The sequence below is a fragment of the Sciurus carolinensis genome, chromosome 1 (assembly GCF_902686445.1).
Source record: "Sciurus carolinensis chromosome 1, mSciCar1.2, whole genome shotgun sequence".
Lineage (NCBI taxonomy): Eukaryota > Metazoa > Chordata > Mammalia > Rodentia > Sciuridae > Sciurus > Sciurus carolinensis.
Genome location: NC_062213.1, coordinates 159688382 through 159709781, shown reverse-complemented (window position 1 = coordinate 159709781; position 21400 = coordinate 159688382). Strand labels below are relative to the sequence as shown.

The 21400-nt window shown below is 43.2% G+C and overlaps 1 protein-coding gene across 5 annotated transcripts in view; it reads left to right on the top strand.

The window, feature by feature from the left end:
* The window catches only part of Nfia (nuclear factor I A), a 354467-nt gene that overhangs the window by 324279 nt on the left and 8788 nt on the right, over positions 1-21400 (top strand). The gene's annotated exons all lie outside the window — the stretch shown is intronic.

The following is a 21400-nucleotide window of genomic DNA, read 5'->3' as shown; positions in this document are numbered from 1 at the left end:
TTCAGGGTGTAGAAGAGGAGGCCTTGGGGGCCATGACTGTTTTTGCTGTGGTGAGGAGAGGTTGCCAGTGCTCCCCTAAAAATTCACGGCTCTCTAAATGCAAGCAGACAGAAGCGGGCCCTACAGAACCTTGTTGCAGAGACCTCAGAGTGCATGCTGGAAGTGGGGGGACCAGCCACTCCTCTGTATTCAGCATAGGTTGCCCAGGAACCTGACCAGCTTTCTAAAAGAAAGAGGGGAAAGTCTTGATGAGCCCTATTAAGTTGCTGGTGTTGGTCCAGAAATTGGCATTTGGAGTGGTGGCTGCTGGCCTTGGGGTGCCAGGAGCCAGGCAGGGAGGACAGAGTGTCATTCTGGAGGGAGGCAATTGAGAGAGGCGTGTGCAGCATGTCCAGAGCTTGTCTGGCAGTAGACTGGTGTGTTTGAGGGTGGTACAGGTAAAGGAGAAGGAATCTTTTTAAAAAGTTTGGAATGGCTGCTGTGAATTGAGAAGCAATGGACAACTTTTTCGAGTTCTAAAGCATATGTGTAGTGGTATTTAGAGTTTTGTGAAATAGAATTAGATTCAAATTTTGAAAAGAAGCTACTCTGATTTCCTAATTAGAATGTGACCATTTATTATCATAGTTGACTCAAGAAAAGTATTGTCTCCATAAGGCTCTTCTGTGGTGGTTGAAAAAGTCTCTGAGCAATTTTGTGCAAGTGCCTGGGTGTGTGATCTCCAGATGCCTAATTTGTTACAATTCATCTGTTTGTAAAATTATAGCCAGGTGCTTATGACCATTAATAGATTTGTCTTCCAAGTCTTTTTGCTCCCTCTGTAAAGGGCTTTGGTTTATTGTGTCAACAGCACAGATTCAACTGCATGGCCTCTGAAGCCTTCCTTCCACCTAAGCAGGCCCACTGACGTAGAGCACCAGCCAGGAGGGAGAGCTGGAGGGCATGGGGAGGTTAACTCTTGAATTTCCCACCTCTGTTGTTTGTTCTGAAACTGGCTTGCTCATGGCATCTGAGACTAAAGTCTCCTATTCGGTTCCTCCCATAAAATTCTTCCAGTTATTTGCTTACTTTCCCATACCTTCAGATACTCAAACCCTTTCCTGATGAGTTTGAAGTTGCATAATTACCTTGAAAACTTTAAAATAGAACATACTTTGACTTTGTACTGTTGGCTTATGTGTTCAAGTGCAGGAGAGGTAGAGAATTGTGGCCAGTGGTTCTCTGTTAGATGACTGCTTTCTTTTCTCAGAGCACTGGTGGGCTCAGGTTACTTCATTAAGAACCTTAAAAATACAGCTTTGAAATGTCCTGACTATATTTTATATAGCATTTTTTATATACACTGTGATTCACAGCACTAAAGTAGTACCCTGTGTTCCATTCGATTTATTTCTAATTAAAATGTGGTATAGTCCAATATCACTTTGTTTCTCAAATGCCTTATTTAACCCGGATACTGAGTCTTCATGATGCTGACCACAAAAATTCAATTCTTAAAAATCCAGATTTTCCACGCATCTGGATGAATGATGTCATGTAGACCCAATATTGGCATCTGTGGCTGAATTTTTTGGTTTCAGTTAAATATTTGGCTTCAGGAGGACAACAGCTTAAATGCTTCTTACCACAGTGACACCTGCCACATTTGGCTTGAAGAAAGTCATTCCCAAATGTCTTATAAGATATTATGCTAATGGAATGGTCATTTTTCCCAAAGATATAGATATATCTTGAGGTAAAAATTATGCTCTAAATATTTTAATTTAAGGTGTTTTATTAACTCCTTTTTAAAAAAAAAAAACTGCTATCTGGAACTATTTAAAGTGTTAGATACTTGTGTGTATATAGATAATAAAATAATAAATACATGCTACCTTTCAGAAGAACGTTAGTTCAAAGAAGGAATTCTTTTTCACAGGAATTTTTAAAAACAAAATTTGAACATGGTATTGTTTTTGTCTATACTGATACTTTTGTTATAAGGCATGAAATTTGTGTTAATTGAAATATAGGAAGAGTTTTCTGGGAAAGCAAAATTTATTTTCTTAACTCTGGAGAAGTAAAAATTGGTGATACTTGAACTTTCTAAATGTAGAAGCAGTATCCTGTGCTTTAGTCCATAAAGATATGCAAGATAAAATGGCCTTCCTTTCTCCCAAAGACCAGTTCCCAGTGGAGAGCTCTTAAAATGCCTAAAGCATCATCCTATATAAGATATATTCTGTTCTTTTTTTTTCCTAGAGGGAAGAAACCAAATTAATGCATAGACATTGTAAGCAGGCTTTTATTTAATATTGAGGCCTGTTTTAAGAACAAGTGTTATTTGATTGTATGTTATCTTTACTATTTTCTATGTGCTAAGTGTTTTAGGTTCACTATCCAACTAATTTTTTTAGCCACCCAATAGGATAGATTACCTCCACTTTATATATATGGAAACCTCTTCTTTAGAAGATTGTTGATTTTCCCAAGACATAAAACAGTAAGTAGTGGAGCAAGAATTTGCAGCTGGTTTTATCTGACTCCAAGCCCTATGCTCTCTGATCATTGCACCACACTGCCTCATGAGCTGGTGAGCACTTTTCCTTGGAGATATTCAAACAGAGATTGACACTCAATTCTCAGGAAAACTACTGGCATATTCTCCGCTTTTATCTCTGGGACTGCATTAAAATCTCATTATTAGTATGCACCCAAAAGAATCAAAAGCAAGGTTTTAAAAGGATATTTGTACACACACATTTTTTGCAATAAGGACCCAAGTGTTCCATCGACAGATGAATGGATAATTAAAATGTGGTTTATATACAAACTGGAATAGTATTCTTCCTTCAAAAGGAAGGAAGTTCTGTCATATTCCACGAGGTGGCTGAATCTTAAAGACATTATTGTAAAGGAAATAAATCACTCTCTAAAAGATACATGCTATATGGTCCCACTTACCTGAGATACCTCAAGTGGTCGACTACTAGAAATAGTAAGTATAGTGGTGGTTGCCAGTGGCTGAGGGAAGGACAAAATGGGGAATTAGCTTTTGAAGGTTAGAGTTTCCATTTTGCAAGATGAGAATCAGGAGACAGATGGTGGCGATGTGTGCAGAGCAGTGTGAAAGTGTCCAATACCACTAAACCACACGTGTAAAAATGATTACGATGGTAAAGCTTGGGTATATTTCACCACCATTTAAAAAAGTAATCATTAGATAAACTCTAAAGCCCCCTGATCTCTTAAGAGTCCAAAATTCTGCAAAACAGCCAGGAAGAGTGGACTATTTATCATGGGAACCAAAGCAATGGTGTGCTGACTGAGGAAAGCACAAATTCTCGTGCCTGGCATATAGTGGGTACCTTGACTGAACCTGAACAATTTATAAGAAAGTTTTAAAACGTTGACTTTTTCTTATTACAGTCCTGGTATATGTTAATTCTGGAAAATACAGATGAGAAAAATAATAAAAATCACTTGTAGTCCTACTGTTAACATTTCTGTATAAATCCATTCTAACCATTTCTATGCATACAAATAATATTGCAAAAATGAGATCCTATTATATACACTGTTTGGTAGCCTGCTGTTTCTTCCCCCTTAACAATATATTATGGCCTTCTTTCCATGTAAATTGGAAAAATTGAATATTGGCTTTTATTGCGCCTATTCATCATCTGTAATGATTGGTGGGGAAAGATAACATGGATAATTGAAAGCCATTTTTCCTCCTCCTTCCCTTGCAGTTTATTTTTTTCTCCAGAGAATTCCTCCCTCACTGGGGCAGCATCACCTGCCCTGGCCTTGCCTTGAGCTGCGTTCCTGTGACACTACTGCCAGTGGCACTGTGTATCTCACCCTGGCTTTGTCTGTCCCTGGCAAGGCCTCTGTCCCATTCTTCACCTGGCTCCTCCACCACTCTGCTTTTCATTGCCTCTCACCTTCCTCTTCCACCTCCACATTGACGCTCCTCACCAACAGGAGAGGCAGCCACCTCCCTGCTGCCTTCCGAGTACCACCGATCTTGAGAAACTGACCGTTCACCCATGACGGTTGATACTAACACAGAAAAGCCTCTAGCCATAAAGTGTTTGCATCACTTTGGACACTATTAATATGCCCTGCCTTTTCCACCAAGTGATAGCATATAATAGAGAACATGCCGTTGTCTCCAACAGAAAACCAGTGACCACTTCACTTGCATCCCATAGTATAATCTGATCTCTGAAAACAAGAGCCCTTAAGAAGAGACATTCATTTAGAGAAAAAAAAAATGTCAAGATTTCATCATCAGGTTATAAACAGAAATACCATTCCCACACAGGAGGACGAGCAAAGAACTCATTTTGATTCAGGTTCTAGTTTAATCAGAATGCTCAAATAAAATGCTTAACCTGCAGAACTCCAATGAAGACTAATTCTTTAAAATGAAAAATGAGTGCAAACAATATTAAAAACAGGCATTTCCTCCCTAACACCCAAATCTATCACTGTTCTGCATCAACAGAATTGTGGTATCTGAAATGCTATTTAAAACCAAATTACCATTTGGGCTATTAGAAGAATCGCTCCGTGTGGCATGGGCCTGATTTGTTGACAAAAAGGCACAGGTGCTGTAACCTTTGCTTAATAAATCATGTAGCTGCCTGACTCACCAGTCCCGTGACTGCCTTTGCCTCCTGAAATTTACAAATGTCTGAGCGAGCCTCACACTTCAGTGTGCTGGGAACCCGCTGATCTGGAGAGGTTCCCTCAGTGCTAAATTATGCAGGTAGCAGCCATTTGCCTTGCCCGTTGCTCCTAGCACCCATCATACCACCTTGGACAAAGGTACCCAAGGAAAGTGGGGAGGTGCAGAGATGAAGCTCTTCTCCTCTTGCCGTTCTGTGTGCCTCGTTCCCCAAACCCTGCCTGAGAAACCAAAGCTGAGGCTATCCGCAGAACTCTTCACGAGCTCCTTTCTTTAATCACCTAAGGTTTATTAATTGCTTACTCTATCCCCAACACCTACAAGAGGCAGAAATTAACAACTCCCCTCAAGTTGTGCAGAGTCTAATAGAGGAAAGAGACATAAAGAAACCACAGTACTGACAACCCTGTTAATTGTGCAGTGTGATACCAGCACTATAAGGATTTGCCCAAGAGACTTTACAACCACAGAGCGGTGTCAGAACTTTCCAAAGAACAGAAGGGGCAAAGAGCGCAGAGAGCTTTTTCTGCCCTCATCTAAGTTTGGTCTGCTGGTTTGGTTCTTGTACATTATACCTTTTTAACCCCCTACTTTTAAGTCTTGCTATTCAGTCATGAAACTTTAGTCTATGCTAAGTAAAGAAACAAGTTCAGTTCTATCTTCTCTGGACCAAGCAAATAAAACTAGAATCCTTTCCTGCTGCAGACACAGCCAGGAATCCTCTCACCCCTCTTTTGCAAGAAAGGCCCCTTCGGGTTTCACATCCTCATCTACCACACCAAGCTCTCCTGAGCTCAGCTGAAGTCTCTGCCTCTCCCACCCTGCCAGAGCCCCTTCCTGTGGGAGGTTAGGTACCACACCGAACGGTAAGGATCAGCTGGATAGTGACAAAGGCAAGAAACTCAGATTTCCTTAGAGAGAGAAAAAAAAAGTATCTTTCTCCTCCCCATGCAGCACCACCTTCTATTTAGAAGTGGATTTGAGCATTTCAGTTACAAGTCCACACTGCTGAAAGCTCCCCCAGGGTTGGAGAGGAGAAGCAGATAAAATTCCATTTGCTCCTGACTTTGAGAAAAGTTGAAATCTTAGTGGCCATGTTGGTGTTCTGTATTAAGTGCCCTTGCATGCCAGGTTTCGTGACCATGCTCATTTTACAGATAAGGAAACTTGAAGTTTTGGGGAACTTGTCCCATGATAACCAAAGTCACTGAGATTTGAACCAGTCTGTCTCCAAAACTCTTTCCCAAATATCCATCTGCATCTTGTTCACTGTGAAAGGTTACTGACCATTTTCTCTTTAAGACAGACTGAGATGAGCAGCAACTCAGGAGGCTGAGGTAGGTGGATCACAAGTTCTAGCAGCCAAATTTTATAAAGGTCTGGGGATGTGGCTCAGTGGTAGAGTACCTCTGGGTTCCATCACCAGTACCAAAAGCAAACAAACCAAAAAGATTGTCTGAGATTGACTCAGACTCTTTCATCAAGGAATCCAGCCATTGAAATTAGTCCCAATACTCCCTGGGACCAGTGGGAGTAATGCTGAACTTACGTTTTTTTTTTTTTTTTTTTTTCCCCAAATCTGCCTCAGTTTCTTATCAATCCATACATTTGTAAAATCAAGACTGAATTTATTCTCTGATCCTGCCTGGGGAAAAAGACCTTTGCTAATGACATTAGTTCGTGTCTGTGAGAACAGCTAGCCTCTGACCGAGACCAAATAGCACAGCTAACTAAGAACACAGGATTTATTTTCAGATCTTGGTAGAGGCTTTATTCCATGATTTAGAAGCAGGATATGTATTTTATTTTTGTTGTTGGTGGTGGTGGTGACGTTTTGGTTTGGTTTTTGGTTGTAGTTGTTATTTTGCTTTTTGGTGATTGAAATTTTCTAGCCATTTCTTAACTGTGAAACAGTGATAAATAAATACACACACAATTATACCTATGGACACATACATACTCACCTCATATGGTTGTTGTGAGACTTAAATTCTGTTAGTATAGGAAAAAGTAATTACTTCATACCTCCTAAACATTGAACGAATGATAGTTCCTTCTTTTGTGTGCGCGTGCGCGTGTGTGTGTGTGTGCACGTGCGTGTGCGCACGCATGGTGCTGGAGATTGGACCCAGGGCTTCACACATGCTAGGCAAGCCCTCTACCTCTGAGCTACATTCCGAGCCCCAATAGTTTCAATTCTTATATTGAACAGATATTTTCTGGATCATAGAAATTTTCTGGTCTTAATAGGTAGAATTCCCGTCATGCAGGGGGGAAAAAACAAGGTTTCAAGAGGGAAAATGACCTCCTCAGACTGCATGGAGTGGCAGAGCCAGGACATAAACCCTCTTCTGATTCCCCGTGTCGTGTCAGGAAAGGACTCGTGTGAGCTTTCCAGCACATGCTGTCCCATGGGCAGAACCCACTTACTGTCCAAAGCAACCCTCTAACAAATTAGGACACCACCTCTCAAGTTCCTAACCCTGTGAATTGTCCCTTTGAGCGTTTGCATTGAAGATACCCCACACACCTGCGGAAGTTGGGCACATGGTCTTCCTGTACTGACAGCAGCCTGAGGGCAGCATTTTGCCCCTTAAGCTAAATGTGCCCCAAGGAAGAAGGAGGCTTCCCAAGGGGGGTCGGCTTCTCTGGGAGTAGTAAGGACTGACCAGAAGAGCATACAGCCCCCAGAACCTAACGGGAAAGGGACCCTCGTTTGAGGTGGTGCCTGGTCATCTCTGCCCCTGGTGCTCAGCTCCAGCAGCAGGTGTTGAAGAGCGAGCAGCACTTTGGGGAGATGAGCTTCTCCTGCAGTCTGCCTCGCTCCCGCCTGCCGCTGCCGGAGGAGCGGAGCCTCCCGCTTCCCGTCTCCCACACCAACCTGTGAGCGCTGTGCACATTCTCTTCACATGCCCTCTGTGGCTGACTCACTGGCAAGCTATGAGACACTCTTAAAATAAGACTTTCAATAAACAGAACCTTTGTTTTTCAAGTTTTAATTTGGCAGCAAGGTTCTAGACATGCGAGGCAAGTGTTCTGCCACGGAGCTGCACCCCAGCCCGCCTCTCTCAGTTCTTAAACTTCTGTAGTCCTGTTGCCTTTGAACATAGGCTTTGGTTGGGTTTTAGCCGTTTTGTTTATAATCCAAAAAGAGAGGGGGAAACCTCTTAGCTAAAGCAAATTGATGATTGGCATAAGAATAATTAAGGGACCTACTGTGTGACCTGGCATGTTAGCCAGTAAGCTAGTCCTTGGGACTGTGGACAGTGGGGCAGGTAGAGAAAATGAAATAGGGGAAAAAGTGAAAGAAAGAAGCCATGGGTTTTGTAGAGAACTGACCGGAGTTATATCAGAGTGTGGTGACAGCCTTGCAGGGAACTCAGAAAAACATTGGCTCAACTGCAGGTTCAGGGTATCAGCTCCAGATTTCTGACCTTCAGATGGTCTTGATGATGATGCTTCTGATCAGTGGAAGTTCCAGGGGCATAAGGGAAATGTGCTTGGTACTCACAGTCTGACTCCTTTGGGGGACCAGGGAAAGAAGTCATTTTGAGGGGAATAGGGGAAAAGGGAATTGTGCATTAGGGTAGACCTGTTTTCACATCCTCACATTGTCGTGTGTCTTAGTGATCTTGTGTACATTCCCCTTTAAAATTCAGCTTCCTTGTCTATGAAATAAAGGCAATAATAGCATCTAACTCCTAGGAGAAAACCAATTAAGTATGGCTTAAACCAATCAGGTTATTTTTTCAACATAACAAGAAATCCGTGAGTGCTTGTTGGCACTGTTTCAGCTGCTACATGATGCCAGCGGGAACCCACGCTCTTACTAACATTCTGCTTTATCATCCTTAGCCTGCTGTCTTTTCATCTACACACTTGGTTCCTCTGATTGCAAAATGGCTGCTGCAGCTCCAGACATCATGCTCATGTCATACCCCATTATTCCTCTGATATCAAGGGAGAAGGCCCTCCTATACTCCACCTTAGTTCCCTGCTAATAAAAGTCTACTTAGGTCTCATTGGCCAAAACTAGATCAAGTTTTAATTTTTAGCTGTAAAGGAAAGCCAGCAGAGACTTATTTTGATTGACTCAAATCATGACCCATTACCCAAGATTGGTCACACTTTCCTCCCTAAATAAAATCCTGCCAAGGAAGGAGGAGCAATAGATAATGAGCAGGCTAGCAGTGTCTGCCATGTTCCCCCCCCCCCTTTTTTTTCCCCACCCACTGGTGAGTTCCATGCATGTTTCAGGGTCTACCATTGCACTTGACCCTTCCGTCTTAATTCTTGTCTTCCCAGGGCGCCTGCCTCCACACGCTCATCGTGTCTGGGTGATGTATGTCTGTGTGCGAGGACAGTGTCGTCTCTTTCCAGCCTTGCTTGCAGCCCAGATATGGGCACAGTTGCTGGAGTGTTGTGCAGACAGGCCCCTGAGGGGCCGGGTCAGCCTCCCATGGGTCAACAGGGATTCGGGAAAGGCTGCGTTGGAGGATGTGAGGCTCTGTAATCTCAGCAAACGGGAAACGGTGCCCTCTGTGCGCCCTCTGTGAGCCCTCCCGGTGCTTAGCCAACAGTCAGCCATAGGTTCTGGGTTTCTCTTCTGTGACTTGGAACCAGGTGCTTCCTTTGCAGAAGAAAAGAGCCTGGTGTTGCCGAGCTAGAGTCAGTGGAGGTCAGAGTACAGGAAGAGGAGCCGACTGGCCTGCTGTGTGCCCTCCTGAGCTCCGGGGAGGGGCGGATTTTTGCAGGTGGCGTTCCCTTGCCACGCAGCCCTTACTTGCAAATCCTGGGTCGAAGCAACTGGCTTTACCAAATGCCCCTGCTCTAAAGGGCCGTTTTTTATGTGAGGAAAGGGTTCAGCCCCAGGGCTCCCCTTGGACACTGGCTTTCCAGGGCTTGTGATGAGCGCAAGACCTTGAAGGTCCCATTGACACACACACACAGTGTCAGTCCACTTTTCTCAGGCCCACCAGTTTACCGTCCTGGTTGTTGATGGAGGATCGCAGCACATTCTTTGACCTTGACCTCTCTCTTTGGGAAACACCTTTCACCTTCCAAAAGTGTTCTCTTAAGATCCAATCCACAGAACATATCTCCCCAAAATATTTGCATAGGAATTTCTCGCAGGGTCTCACGGTGCTTCCTTAGAGCAGAGATGAAATAACTTAGCACTTATAATTGGCTCTCACTTTCCCTGAGCATTACACATTAACTAATGAATCACCAGGGCTTGTGAAGAGCGAACGGCTGCCTGTGTGAAGCGGGACCTGGGTTAGCACAGGCCGTCCTGGCCCTGTGTTCCTGGCCCTTGCCCCCTGCCCCCTCCCCAGAGTCTGGATGGATGTGTCAGGAGGTGATGAGGGCAACCCTAGGCCCTCACAGTGCTGCCCTGATGATGTGGCAAGTCTCCAGTGCTGCCCTTCAAGGCCAGGATAGGCTGCCTGTCCCCACGGCCCTTCTACAGTCAAGGGAAATTTAAAACCAGCTCTCATGACCCACAGCCTCCGCCCACCTCATCCTGGTTGCCCTTCCACTTGCACTGACCCTGGCTGGGCTTGTATGTGTTATGGGGAAGGAGTGGGACTGAATGGAAGGACAGCTCCATAGAGAGGTCTAGTAAGGGGATTGACCATGAGAGGGGCCTGTCATCTTGATAAAGTGGGAGAAGCACTGGGCTGGAAGTCAGAATACCAGATTCCTAGCTCATTTCTTCCACTTGCCAGCTTTGTGATTAATCTTAGGAAGGCAAAAGAAGCCAGAATTTATTAAGCACCTACTATACTCCTAGCACCTCACTGAGCTGGGAGGGGAGTCATAGATGTGTTTAATCCACCCCCTCCATATACAGCTCACAGGCTCCTAGAGAGAAAAGCAAGGGCAATGAGGGAAACCCCTGAAATGGGTATACTCTGTAAGTGGGTGAGAAGAGTAGGTCATTAACTGGGGAGAACCCTGGGGATTGTGGAGGGTGTGCTGTTGAAGATGGTGCATGAACTGGTTTTGAAGGAGGCAGATGTGCTCGGTGGGAGAACGTTCCCTTCCACCCAGGGAACAGCGCATGCAAAGGAACATTTTCAGAACTCTTCTCTGCTTGGTGTGTTTGTCAGTGTTAAAATGGCAGCAGACATTGAGTCGTGGGGCTGAGAAGTTAGACCAGGGTGTAGTCATGACTAAGTGCACACTTTTATTCAGCGGTAAAGCCCTTGGACTTTATTCTGTGGGAGCAGAGGACAGGTGCAGGGCACATCGGAACTTTATTTGTGAAGAAACCTTAACCTGGCATGGTTTAACACTTATCAGAGATAGGATTTCACAGGCAGCAGAAGCAGTAAGACATGTGGTCGTGGGGTCCTGGGCAGTATGACGCAGTGGAGAAATTATAGGCTTTAGGGCAAGGCAAATCCAAGATTGATTTATCTCAGCCTGTGACCTTGAGGTCATTTTTACCCTTTCTGAACCTCAGATGTCCTGTTTATAAAATTATAAATTAACTTCTGCATTCACTTAGAGTTATATAAAGGTTCAATCGAGTTTAAACGAAGCCCCAGCACCCTGCCCCAGTATGTGGGATGCCCTTGCACACTACTGCTTCATTTCTCTTCCAACCAAACCTCTGTGAGCACTGGAGGTAAGAGAGGAGGTGTTGCCTTCATCTTCCTGTGAGTGGGAAGAACAAAGAGGACGGTTCATCTGAAAAGGACTCCTTCCCCTGAGCTGATGCTCCTCTTGCTCCATCCTCCACGTCTGTTTTCCATAAGTTGTACCATTAATTCTCTCATTAACCACTGGAATGATATTTATTTATTAAGAACATGCTTAGCATCCTCCCAAGGAGCAAGTTAAAGCTCAACTAGCAGCAGTAGTTTCTCCACTTAAGGACAAACACACCAAGGAATTCATACAGGGAGTCTCTGTGTATAATCTCTTATTAAAAAATGATTAAGTTTTATGCCGGGTGAGGGAGGAAGGGAAAAAAATCCCTGTGCAAATCCAAGTTCTGAACCTGGGAGCACAGTTTCTGAATATTTATTTTGTCAGGTACACAACTGACATGATTCACCCTAATGGAGTAGTGATCCTGATTGAATTGCAGATCGGCATGAGTGATGGAAATACCACGGGGACCGAAATAAGTGGTGCATACCATATCACTTAGGCTGCATCCTTCAGCCGAGTGAAAGTCGGCCCTTTCTTTTTCCCTGGTATGTGTGCACACACCACACCCACCACGTGAGCAACTGCTCTTCCAGAAGCTCCGTGTGAAGCACCGATCACCTAGCTAGGGTGATGCAGGCTCACCTTTCCGGACTTCTTGCCCTTGGCCCTCCGTTACCTGAGTGCACCCCTGCCCCACCCCCACTCTCATAGCAAATCATGGTGCATCAAATCAGTCTGTCCTGCTGCTGCGTCAAGACCAGATCAATTTATTGACTCTTGTCAGAGGGGCCGGTATAGTAATTGTTTCAAGAGAAGAATGGAAAGTGAGAACGTGTCCACATGAAAAATAAAAATGACGTTTTGTTCTTTTCTGTCCCCCCCATAGATTTTTATGTGTTTACACAGCAGAGAGCACTTTACTTAAGTTAATCAGCTGCTTCTACATTATTAATTGTGGCAGTTAGGGTGCTACATGACAGGAGAGTATTATGGGAAGCATTGATCTCACTCTGATGGTGTGGGCCTGAGCAGGTTTGGTATTCCTGTCCCTATCTCTCTGCTTTGGGGTTCCATCAAATCACATTTCCCTGATTGACAACACAGAATGCCTCCCATCAATACAATTGATTTTGTGAAAAAGGACAAGGCACGTTTTTCAGCTGGAGATAGATTATGGCAATGGTAAAGAGAGCATTTCAGAACCCTTTCGGTTTGGAAACCTAAATTAGGAGCTAAGGTATTATTATCTTCCACACACAAACATAATTTGTAGCCCCAGAAAAATGATATTAGAAGAAACTTACTACCAGTGAAAATAGATGTAGTCGCGGTGAGCAGTGAACCTGAGGATATAATAGCTGTTTTTAAAAGGCCATCCGCTAATTTTTTTGTGGGAAATTTTTGGTTAAGTGCACATTTTTGAAAGACATTTCATTAAAGTTCAACTTTCATGGCTTATACCTGTAGACCCTAACATAAATCCTATGTGAACGGACAAAACTGAGTGGGTGTCATTTGTGACCTGGAAATAAAAGGTCAGCCATTGAATTTATAGCTTTTTTAGTGAAAAGAACATAAAGATTCCTGCCAACTGGAGTCAATCCATATTTTAATGTTTCCTAGTTAAGATTATGAAATCAAGGGATTAGGATCATGCTGTTCAGTGAAGGTCAGAAATTAAATGTGATGGGCTAAGTATCATTCCCATGGGGTAGAAGTTAATATTTCAGAAACCATTGCTACCCCTGGCAGTCCAAAATGAATTGTCCATGTTCATTAACAAAGGTAAGGGGAATCCCACTATCATTACTAAATTTAATGATGATTATTATACTCATCAACTGTATTATCAAATGACTCTGCTGTTCTCCTATAATGTCCCCAAACAGTACTAGTGACTTGATTGCTATCAGATAATTCTCATAGACAATCAAGAAAAAGATGGAAGACCATGGATGAAGGCCTCCTTTGGGAAAAAGAAGTTGTGGCTATTTTATTGATAAGAGTGATAACATAGAATATTCTTCTAAGATCAAGAGTCAGGGGGCATTACAGACCTGGTATTCAGGATGATTAACCAATATAAGTTTTTTAAATTAAAAAAAAAAAAAGGAACATGTATTTCTCTTTCAGACTTGTGCGCCCTAAAAGGAAAAAAAGTTCATTTTTCCAGATCTTTTTCTTTTTCTTCCTCACATTTTTAGAGCTCTGGATCCCATCTACTGTGGATTTTTATGAAGAGGGGAGAAAGACTCCTTAAATGTCATTATAGGATGACTCAGACACATGTACCCCATCCTATTTTCAGATCCATTTTAAGATGACAGTATGTTTTGAAGTTATAGGAATACTGAATGCCAAAGCTGGTAATTTCCTTAAAAATTTTCTGCTTTGGACCCTGTCATCTTTCAGATATGGCTTTAAGTGCATTTTGGAATAATGTTCTTATCACTTTGCTAAAATAGCACCTCCAAATAAGAGGGCCAAAACCCACGGAGGTAAAGCAGCTCCCAAGGCCACACTCTTGATCCAGAGCAGAGCAGGACGGAGATGCAGGAAGAACCAGACAGGGAAGGGACTGGAAACAGGTACATGATTTCTGTACAAAAATCTTCTGTGAAAGCCCAGTATCCATGAAACTGACCCAAGTGCTTTGGAATCCTGAGGAACAAAAGCACGAAATTCAGATGTTCCCCTTGCAGGATTTGCATTCATAGACCCCCACATAGTTTCGTGTGTGCACACAGGCATGTGTATGCATGTGCGAGAGGGAAACCCATGCTACTGTCTGTGCTCTTTGGTTGCACGATTCTTCTGTCCTTCTCAGTGCAGACAGAGGTTAAAATTCCCATCCACCTTCATGGACAAACACTTTAAAGTGCTTCTTCATGAGCCAGGGAGTAGGGAGGACCTTTGATTTAAAGTTCAACATTTACATTTGTAATTTTGGATAATTTCTATGCTTGCATTAATTAAATTGAAATTGTTTAATTAGAATAAAACTAAAATTGATCATTAATTAGGATTAATTTAACCTGATAGGCTTTGTGTGCCTTTCTAGATAAATATTATGAAATATAGTGATAATGAAGCAGTGAGAGATATAATTTCATATCTTATAATGATCTGTCAGTTGTTCTCTCTGGTATCTGGATAGTGCTGAATGCTACTCTTTGTTACATCATTACCATTCAGCTAGGGCCATGCTGCATCTCTTAGTTGGCCTCTACCCCAATATTTTTTCCTGTCAAAATCTAAAGATGTACCAGATTTTCTTCACATCACCCTCCTAGTAGCATCCCCCTACCCCACCATCTTCCAGGAAGACGATTTGCTTGGCTCATCCCCTGGGCCTTGCATCACAGTGACCTTTGTAAACCAAGAACTGCTGGATGAAACTCCTTATGGAATTCGCTAATGCTTCTCAGCCCTGAGGTCAATACTGTCAAATCTGGACTATTCTCTTGCACCCCTTTCTGGCTGCTTGCTGTGCATAGGAACCAGCTACAAAATTAAGCCCCGTAGTAAGATGGGGAATTCCAGCCACCTACTAACTCTAAGTGAGGTCGAAAGAGAAGGCCACTCCTCCATTTGCCTAATTTGCTTCAAAGAAATAGCTTGCTCTCTTCCCCTCACTTCCAGATAGCTCCATCAAGCAAGTACATTCCCAAATCTGGTGCCTTCTGTTGCTTAAAGAAAATTATAGAAGGATGAGACTGCTGTTTTACTAAAAGATCCAGTGTAAAATAACACTAGATCTGAATCTACCAACTTACACTTCAAGAAATGCAAAAAGTTTTTGAACTATCAGATATCAAATTATTTTGTCTTCAAAACAATTAGGATCCACATGGATAAATTAAATCCTCTGGAAAATCTGCAAACCATTTGAGTTTCAAATACCTCTCATCCACCATTTTCCAGAGTTGCTTTAAAAAAAATAATAACTATGGCAGTTATGCTTGATTGGTTTCCTACAGAAACCCTTAATGTCAGTGATCTAAAGGGCAGTGGAAAATGAACCAAAATTATTTCAATATTTATGAAAAAGAGAAATACAAAAAAATATTTGGGATTTGGCCAATGTGGAGAATATCTCACATGCAAATTATCATCTTTTTCTTGATTGGTCAGTCAGTCTTGGTTAAAGACTGAGAAACTCTTGAGAGCTGTGAGTCCTGATTTTGCCCAATCACAATATCTAAACTGATGCCCCCCAAAGAAAACCAGCTTCACTGTTCATTTCTGCGGCACATCATCTAAATCGATCCCAGTTTTATTCATGTTTTATCATAGAAGAAACTCCTCACTTTCATAGCAAAGGATTTGATTTGGAAGCATATTTGCATATAATTTGGTTTTAGGAACCCCTGGACGTTTTCAGCATTTGAACTAGACCAAGTTCAGGGAATGAAAAAAAAAAAAAAAAAAAAAGAATCAAATCCCAGCATAGAGCCAGTACACTTTGTGCTGTTATGCTGTTATTGTACTAATACAAGAAAAGTCCCTGAGCTGGCATATGAAGATGAGATTTCTGTCTTCCCCAAGACAGAAAGGAATCCTTCCCTTCACTTCAAAAACAAAGCATCAGCTCTGGCCTCCTGGAACTGATTATCGGCCAGTCAGGAGACAGAACACTTTCATATATTGTTTCATCTCATCCTCTCACCACCGTGCTGGATGTTGGTCTTAATCCCTTCTCAACAGAGGTGCCAACTGAGATCCAACTTCACCATGGACTCCAAGCACTTCCACCCTCAGCTGTGGGGCTCTTCTCAGAACCCCTCAGCAGCGTTTAGAGTCATCTCATGTCACTCAGCAGGATGCAGCTACTGAACCTGGGAACTGGGAGTGCCACAACCTGCAGGTTGGCTGAGGATGCTCCTATGCAGGGCAGAGCTGCTCAGTACAAAGAGTTGCTCCGAGTACCCCTGGGGCATTGCCCTGAGGGAACAATTACCATGGCATTGCTAGTTTGTCACCGATGTATCCAGTCTTGCTTGATAAATTCAGATTCAGAAAGAAGCTGAGAGACAGAGTCCGTGGTCCTCTTTTTCCCACTGCCTTTCCACTACCATGGCTAGCTTCTCTGAACTCCGGGACCCTTGCTTAGTGACAAGACTGATTCTCAGTCTCAACTAGCAAGGAAATCAGCTTTCCCCAGATTACTTCCCTTTGGGTACTCCAGAATCCATCCTTCAGCTCATCCTGTTTCTAAACCAAAACAGCCATTTCTTCCTCTCTGGTTCACCTTTATTAACTGCACAATCCTGAGCTCTCTTTGACCTCACAAATCTCTGAGGGCTTTGGTAAACGTACCATGGAATCGCTTGGGGGCGGAGAACATTTCTCTTCATAGCTCTTTTCAACTTCATTTTAAAGGCAGAAAAAGGGTTTAGCAAACCCTGGTTTTTACATCTGAAGAAAACTAATGTACATTGGCTGCGTCCAAGAAGAGCTGAAAATGACCAAAGAGAAACTCGAAATCGTGGCTGGCTTTGGAGGTCTAGAGTATACCTCTAGAATCCATGGTTCACCTTTTAGTTATAATGTTAACTCAAAAGCTTTACAGGAAAATTGAGGAGATCCAGTTCTGTTGGCTCCTGCCCTTTCCTTGCCTCTGTGGTAGATCTGAAGAAACATTTAATACCAACTAGAGCTCGGTGCAGCTCAGCCTGAGTGGTCTGAAATGCCTGAGAAAGCAGTCCGGATTCCAACTGTAAAACATTCCTTCACCAAGCCTTGGAAACTGGCATACTGCGCTGGCAGAGTTCAGAGGGAGCACATGTAAATGAGGCTCAGTTATAAACTCCTGAGGAGTGTTTTATTTAGTTTAAACCTGAACTTGAACTCGTAAACGTGTTCCTGGAGAACAATACAAAAAGGCTGAGGCAGTCAAACAGGAAGTCATATTTTAGCTCAGATGATTCACTTCTTTAACAGAAAGAAAAATCTTGAAGTGTTTTTTAATTGAACTGTCTTCTAGAATAGCCCAAGTTGGCACGTCTGCAAGATGTTCGTGATTGCCGAATCAGAATGAAAGTGAATCTATATCATTTGAACCTGCCACATTCTTGCAAAATAAATAGGATCTCCCACCCATATGGTGATTTAACAAGGGAAAAGGATCTAAAAGTCATGCAATCGCTAATTGGTTTTATTAAAGGATAATATAGTGATCGTAGAGGTGTAGGACTATTCCACACAAGCACTGCATGGTGTGTGTGTGTGTGTGTGTGTGTGTGTGTGTGTGTGTGTGTTCGTTCTGAGTTGATTTCTACATCTCAGTTACTGATAGAGCACTACCAAATGGAATTTATCAAAAACCCAGAGAGAGCAAGTTTGCTCGCATGATTGATTTTAGAAAACACGTTCTTGACTCTGTCTTCAACAATCTTTGCTTGTGTGATCTCCTCCATCTCAAAAGTCATTACTCAAAAGGTAAAAATAAATTAAATTTTCTGTATTAGAATGATATTACCTCTCTCCAAGAAGCAAATCCCTGCCAGGAAAGTCGAGTGACTCTGCCAATCACATGTTATGTACGTGTTCAAGTCACTGGTGAGACCTTTCCATAGACCATGGGTACAGGAACTGCACCTTACACCCACCCCACTCCCTTGAGAAACTGCCCACTTACCTCCTGGAAATACTTAGAAAGAAGCTAAATATTTGTAATAATGAATATTGCTTGGTTGTAAATTTAATCTAAAATTTAGAAGGAAATAAATCTGAACATAAAAAGCATTTGCCGTTTCAACATTAAAAACAACAACAAAAATTACTGTCATTTGAAACGGCAACTCCGCCATGTGAGTTTGTTTTGCAAGTCACGTCTTAACAAAGACAAGTTTTGTTGCTGTTAAAACCTAAATCCTACCACATTTTCAGAAAGAGGAGGAAAGCATTGTTCACCGGTTCCTGGCTTGGGCCTTCAGGGATGTACTATGGAAAATCAATGTTTTTAGCCAGAGCTCTTGGCTCTGGAGGAAACCCTGACCTCCAGCCCCCCATCCAGATCACATCGGTGCTTCCCATAAGGATGCTTGCTTACTTAGATTTTAGGCCAGTATTTTGAAGCCATTTTGCATTTTATTTCTTCCCCCGGATGCTGCATTACTGGTATACCGAGGCCTGGTATGCAGAAAAGCTGGGTGCCTGATGTCGCACAGTGCAGGGTTTAGGTCTCCGAGCCCGTGATCTGACTTTTTCTATGGTCATGCCCACTGTAACCTCAGTGAGGTACATGCCCAGTTTCACCCCAGTTGGTGTCACAGCTAACTCTGGGAATGAGTAACAGATGACCCAGAATTTAAAGCAAGGAGAAGAAAGGTAAAGGAATGGGATCTTTGTAGTACACTCAGGTCTCAGGGTCTGGGCCGGGGCTGGTCCAGGCCTGTGCCCCATAGTCCAGCACTCTCTGTTCTCAGGGACCTGAGCACGGCCATGCTGCAGCTTCCTCTATTCTGCCCTCACTTCTGTGGCTCACTGCGGAAGCTTCTCCCAGCTTCTAGCAAGATGGCTGTGGCTGGCAGCTCCATTCCTCCTTCACTGCCTTCTCCCTGCACTGAGCAGTGAATGGAACGGGAAGGACTGTCAGTTTGGACAGTCTTTGAGAAGGTAGGGATCTGCCCTAATTCTTGTGGGCAGTTCAGCCACAGGTGTGGAGGGAAGAAGAGACTTGGAGGAGGTAGGAGAGGGGGCTTGAAAGGAAAGGAGAAGGACAAGGCCAGTGCAGAGAGAAGGATCAAAGTACAGAAGAAGCAAAGACCTGTGTGCAGGCAGGGCCAGGCATGGAGGCATAGCAGGGTGAAAAAGCCCAAAGGGGACAGATGCTGTCCAGCGTTTGGAAGGTCTCCCTGGCTGGAAAGGTTAGACTGGGAATTCATTTCTGGCAAAGGGCCAGCTCTTCTGGAATTCTATTACAGGGTGTCTCTTGGAGAATTTCTGGCATAACTGGACTTTTCACTCTAATGTTATTCTTCCCCTTTTGGACTCTACCTGCACAATGCAAACAGCCACATCTCACGAGGGATTTGTTATGACCTGAGCCATGTTTGGGAAGAGCGATGGAGGAAGCACACAGTGGAATGATTATAACGGGGCCACGCTCTGCTGAGCGATGACCTCCACTCCCACGCCGCTCTCTTTAAACAGAAAGGTTACCTCCCTGGGCCACCGTTGGGCCAACCCCAAGTGTGACTGTCTGCACTTGTTAGACAACAGGCATTTAATTAAAATTGGAATCCAATGTGTGGAAAACATACGTTTTCTTCATTTCATAGCTCCCCAGGAAATCATATTCCCTTCCTTCTCTGCTCTCCACAATGCTCCCCCTGCCCAAAAAAAAAAAAAAAAAAAAAGGCTAGGGAAAAGATGATTTTAATGTGAAATCAAAACTTAGAAAGGGCTGGGCCGCTCTCCTTTATTTTTGCCTTTGGGGCAGACATTAGGCACTCATGAAGCCAGCATTGTGTCTTGAGAGCAGAACCAGCTTTTTATGACCAACTTCCCATATGGAGATGAATTTGTCCCATCTCAGGGCATTAAAATACAGCATTTAATGAATCTATCACTAAAGTCTTTGGTCTTACGCTTGTGAGATAGAAGGGGCGGCCCAATGCCTCCTGATACCTTGCTGGCCTTTATGGAATCAAAAAATTAAAAAAGAACAGATCATAAAACACAAGGCCCAAGGTGAGAGGAAATCCACAAAGCCCCGTTGTCACCACATCTTCCACAACCCTGCATCCAGCGCACTGTCTGGGCTCCGCCCAGCACATCCGGCAGTGCCATCCTGGCCCAATAGATGGGCGCACTGGACGAGTTCATCGGGTCCTTGTCCCCTTAATCTCCACGCTGCACCTCAGATCTCAGGCAGCTTCCGTGGCGCGGGCTCACTTTAATGGACAGAATCTATTTTTCATGAAAAAGCAGGAAATAAGCTGTCTCTTTCATAAAAAGATTTACAAAATGTAATCATTGTTGAAATATTCCCTTTGAACTGCCGTGTCCACGGGGGTCTCCGGCTCCCAGAGTCGGGCTTCATTAGAACCTCCTCCTAAGCGGCTCCAGAAGGGCAGGTACGCTGGTGGTGCCCGGCTTTGATGTCTTGAATGAATGAAAGAAAAGCACAATAAAAAAGAGCTGTTGATCAAGCATAAAATACTCTTTAAGCTGACAGAATAGCAGCGTTAACACACCCTAAGCTGCTTTTAGTTTTTCCCTTTTTTCCTCACATTTTCCTGTGCTTTGTGTACAGTGGGGGTTTGTATTTTATAAGAAGTCTCTGATCTATGTAGTATGCCATTCGCTAACAAAAACCAAAATAGGATTGTTTCTGTCCCACTTGGTTGCCTGACTACTCCTTCCCTCCCTCCCCTTTCCCCCTCACCCCCAACCTCCAAGGCTCAGTTAGCCTTGCAAGGCAAGGGCCCAAATGCCTTTCATAAACTTGAGCCAATTCCTTTTGTGTTGTTGGTTTCGCCGCTCTGATTTTAATACCGCAATTAAAGACAGATTTTTATTTTCTCAAGAACTTTCTCTTGCAACTGGGAAAAGGGAACTGACACAGCTGCTACTTTTAACTAAGAAATTATATCATTAAATAAGAGAAAGTGCCTTGTGAAGCGATTGCTTTGCTAGGAAATGGTCCTCTTTAGGTCTCAGGGGGACTCAAAGGCCCCAGACCCATTTTATAGTTAGGGAACCCATCTACTTCAGCTTTCTGGTTATCTGTCCTTGCCCCTAACCAGGTATCATCTCATCTAATCCCCACAAATGGATTAAGTTGTTATCTCCATTTCATAGAATCGAAAACTGAGACTCAGAGGTGCTAACTAACTCCCTAAGGTCATCTAACTCATAACAGTGCTGGTGCTAGTACCACAGTAATTTGGATTTCAGAGTTCTAACTCTTTGCCCATGCACACAGCCCTCTAGTTAGTCTTCAGAGCAGTGCCAGTGGGCCAGAGTATAATTTTTAATCCATAAGTCTTTGGTTTCATGAGGTAAAAGATTAATTGATGAAAATATAAAGGGAGACCAAAAGAAAAATTTACT